General features: G+C 36.8%; 1 protein-coding gene across 1 annotated transcript in view; it reads left to right on the top strand.

The window, feature by feature from the left end:
* selenoi (selenoprotein I) overlaps nucleotides 1-2,689 on the top strand; it is a 26,999-nt gene extending 24,310 nt beyond the window's left edge. The window contains exon 10 of the mRNA XM_080790527.1: nucleotides 1-2,689. This exon is cut by the window's left edge and continues 1,844 nt beyond it. The gene's annotated coding sequence lies outside the window, so the exon portion shown is untranslated.
* The last annotated feature ends 1,934 nt before the right edge of the window (nucleotides 2,690-4,623 follow it).

Here is a 4,623-nt window from a genome sequence, read left to right as displayed (position 1 = left end):
TGTTCCTTGTTGCCAACGTGGATGCTTTCTCAGTCTTTTCTGGCTTACCTCTCTCACTGCTAAGTTTGCTATGACTGGATTTAAAACGGACAGATAATGTCTGATTCAGAAACAGAGCGCTATGCTTCAATGATGAAAATGGCATGCAAACGAAAAAAAGTATATATAATTATTTTGAAAACATGTTTTATCTTTTTCACCAAAGCATAAATCAGGCTTTAGTCTCTGCATCCACTAAGACTAGAGATGCATGATATAATCGGTAGTGTAGCGAAATCGGCCATAAAATGCCATATCGGTATTGTCTAAAAAATAATCCTTATTTTCACCGATATTGATGACGCAATAATAACGTGACCGTCAAACGGCGTCAATGGCTTTGTACTCGCAGAGCAGAGAGTCTGCCTGTCTCGGTCTCTTTAAGACTGTCAGCTGTTAGCGAGGGGAAAAATTCAGCGATGAGTTCAATATAATTATGTAATATATCCATATCGGCCGATATGGAGATATGACCCTCCAAATAATCGGTGATCGGATATCCGTCATAATTTCAATATCGTGCATCTCTAACTCAGACCATTAAAAAAGAAAGAAAAACGGCACTTGATGTTCCATGTTTGACTCTGGCATTAACATTTGAACTTCAGCCAACCAATTTGACACCTGAATAACATAATGTCCAAGCGAAAGTTTTCCTATCCCACACCAGAGTAAAGCTGATTGCATATCATTAAAGGACAACTTTAGTTTTTTTTCAACCAAGGTTCATGTTTAAGGTCAGTGTTAATTGTTTTTCATTTGCTGCTTTTCTTTCTTTCTTTCGATTTTAGCTATTTTTGACAGGGGGCTGGAGCATTCGAACATGGTCCTAAATATGTATTTTTTTACCAAAAAATATGGTGATTTATTTTTGTATTATTTACTATAGTCCTAGACACCAAGAAATTATATCTGGCCACAAAAGATCACGGGATCTATTGAATGTGACAAACTGACATATTGAGCCTACGACACAGTATGGCATCCTAGTACCTTCACATTCAGTAGATCCTGTGATTTGTTTTTGTAGCCAGATGTAATTTCCTGGGGACTATAATACATTTTGTAAAAAAGGACTTATTTAGCCCCATGTTCGAATGCTAAAACGCTAAAACGAAAGAAAGCAGCAAATGAAAAAGAAATGACACTCACCTTTTACTTTGTCTAATAACAACCTAAAACTTGAACCGTGGTTGAAAAAAAAACTAAAGTTGTCCTTTAACTTTGAACCGGAGCTTGACCTATTGCACACTGGTGCACATCAGTTAAGTGCATACAGTTGTACTACCGTTCTACCTGTCTTTAAAGAAACCACTGAAAACCACCCCCCCCCCCCATCCAACAACCAGATAAAGGGCAAGGACAAATCGTGTCGCTTTGAAGGAAAATGTCAACCTAAACTGAAATTAGAAATGTCTTTTTCTTGTAATGCTATCGCTGTAAACATGTTTTTGACGTTCGTCTGGCTGAGTGTGAACTAAGTATTAACAGTGGTTACTGGTTAAGGTGAGATGGGGACAAATATGAATTAGGAAAGAGAGAAGCACAGGGGCTTTATATAGAAAAGAAAAAGAGAAAAAACTTTAAAATTTAAAATGTGCATTTGCATAGTGTTGAAATTTAAAAGCTCTTGAACATTAATTGTTTAGTATGTACCGGTCATCTTCAAACCAACCTCAGTGTGAATGCTAAATGGTTTCGACTTGAGTGTCATTTGTGTCATGTCCTATAGTTGGAGGCTCTGAAATAGCTGGGGAGAAGAAAAAAAAACGCACAAAATAGTTCAGGCTAGTTTTTAGTTTGGTCGCAGTATACTCCTTTCTCAAAATGTGCAATACCTCTGCTCTGCAATTTGGGAAAGCCTATGTCAAATACGTACTGTAGCCGGCTATAGAGCTGGGAACCTTTTCCATACCAAGGTCTACCACTGGGGCTGAGCAATATATACGGTGTGTATGTGTGTGTGTATATATATATATATATATATATATATATATATATAATATGCCGATATCGTCGTATGTGACTAGGTATCGTATGGGGTTTCAGAGTTGTATTTCCCTGGTTTGAATCACTTAAGCCTTATTTTATACTTTAAAAATTGTCAAAAAAAATAAAATAAAAAAAACCCAGCAAAAATAGCTGATCTTCAAGCTCAACGTGATGCACTATAAGCTTGTACATAGGTTATTTTAGCTGTTTAAAAAAAGAAAAAAAAAACATACTACGATATCGTCACAATATCGAGGTATTTTGTTTAAAATACTTCTATATATGTATATATATATATATATATATATATATATATATATATATAGTCTATATAGCCCAGCCCTATCTACCACTAATCACTTTGAAGTCAGTTTTCTATATGACCGCATTGTTGCGAACCAATCTATTCTGAGATCCATTTATAAACTATGCCCCACTATACTAGTTTTCTAACGATGGGACAACAAACGTGGAACTGTGAGAGATTTTAGTTTTGTTTTTTGCCACCAGAAAACAGTCTGCTCAAGTGAACTGGAGGATTTCCGGTGGTGGGTGTATGCACTGTATGTGTACGTGCAGATCCATGTATGCATGTCCCTTTGTATGTGTGTATAATCGGTGTGGATGTCTGTGTAAATACATATATACGATTTCTTTGTTTTGTTTTGTGTGTTTGTTTTTCTAACACGAGTGAGATTGTAATCATATACTATAGAGTACTAGACTGTTCTATCTTGATTCATTGATATGGGGACGGTTTCGGTGGGTGAACTGGGAGACGAGGGAGTAACAAATACCAATCAGCACATTATTTATTTTGCAGATCAGCCTCATACCTTGATGATATAACATATATACCTGTACAAGAAAACATTTATGTAAAAACCTTTGCAACCGTCATAGCTTGAAGAAGAAATGAAAGTATACAATGGTGCTTTGCACGATATGAAAATGTCTCTACTGCTACTCAGTGCCCACTGCAGGGGTGACTGGCATGGACCCCCAGATCCCCTCCTCTTCTTTGGGTTTACCAGTCTGTGGTGTGAAGATCGCCATGCACCACAGGCTCATGGTACACTACACAAAATGTGCACGGGATCATCGGGATGTGATAACTGTATCAAGGTGCATGGGAAACCTGACAAACGGGAGCAAATTTTAGTTTTTTCAATGCTTGTTTTTCATAGAAGATTTTACAAAACAACTGATAACAAAAGATATTTTGAAATTTAGATCGATTGTTTAAAGCAGTGGTTCCCAAAGTGGGGTCCGGGGACCTCCAGGGGTCCTTGAGGGAGTTCCAGTGGGTCCCCAGCAAAATGATAGTTTGAAAATGATAATTTCCGCAATTTCCATTTCCGCAATTTGACAAAAACGATGGGTTATAGCAATTACCATTTCCGCAATTTCCGCAATTCCGCAATTTGACAAAAACGATGGGTTATAGCCCATGTTTTTTAAAATTTTGAAAAAAAAAGTTAGCCTTGTTTCTCATCATTTTGGACCGTGGGCTATAGCCCATATCGTACGGCATACTATAGCGCGCCGTTTTTCATCATTTTTGAAGATTTGAAAAAAATGACGAAATGACAAACACGATGGGTTATAGCCCATGTTTTTTGAAATTTTGAAAAAAAAAGTTATCCTCGTTTCTCATCATTTTGGACCATGGGCTATATAGCCCATATCGTACGGCATACTATAGCGCGCCGTTTTTCATCATTTTTGAAGATTTGAAAAAAATGAAAAAAAAATCCGCAATTTCCATTTCCGCAATTTGACAAAAACGATGGGTTATAGCAATTACCATTTCCGCAATTCCGCAATTTAAAAAAAACGATGGGTTAAAACCCATGTTTTTTGAAATTTCGAAAAAAAAAGTTATCCTCGTTTCTCATCATTTTGGACCGTGGGCTATAGCCCATATCGTACGGCATACTATAGCGCACAGTTTTTCATCATTTTTAAGGATTTGAAAAAATTGACGAAATGACAAAAACGATGGGTTATAGCCCATGTTTTTTGAAATTTTGGAAAAAAAAGTTAGCCTCGTTTCTCATCATTTTGGACCGTGGGCTATAGCCCATATCGTACGGCATACTATAGCGCGCTGTTTTTCATCATTTTTGAAGATTTGAAAAAAATGACGAAATGACAAAAACGATGGGTTATAGCCCATGTTTTTTGAAAATTTGAAAAAAAAAGTTAGCCTCGTTTCTCATCATTTTGGACCGTGGGCTATAGCCCATATCGTACGGCATACTATAGCGCGCCGTTTTTCATCATTTTTGAGGATTTGAAAAAAATGACGAAATGACAAAAACGATGGGTTATAGCCCATGTTTTTTTAAATTTTGAAAAAAAAAGTTAGCCTCGTTTCTCATCATTTTGGACCATGGGCTATAGCCCATATCGTACGGCATACTATAGCGCGCCGTTTTTCATCATTTTTGAAGATTTGAAAAAAATGACGAAATGACAAAAACGAAAGGTTATAGCCCATGTTTTTTGAAATTTTGAAAAAAAAAGTTAGCCTCGTTTCTCATCATTTTGGACCGTGGGCTATAGCCCATATCGTACGGCATACTATAG

This window comes from Protomyctophum bolini (assembly GCF_963924005.1).
Source record: "Protomyctophum bolini genome assembly, chromosome: 19".
Lineage (NCBI taxonomy): Eukaryota > Metazoa > Chordata > Actinopteri > Myctophiformes > Myctophidae > Protomyctophum > Protomyctophum bolini.
This window is presented reverse-complemented; position numbering and strand designations above follow the sequence as displayed.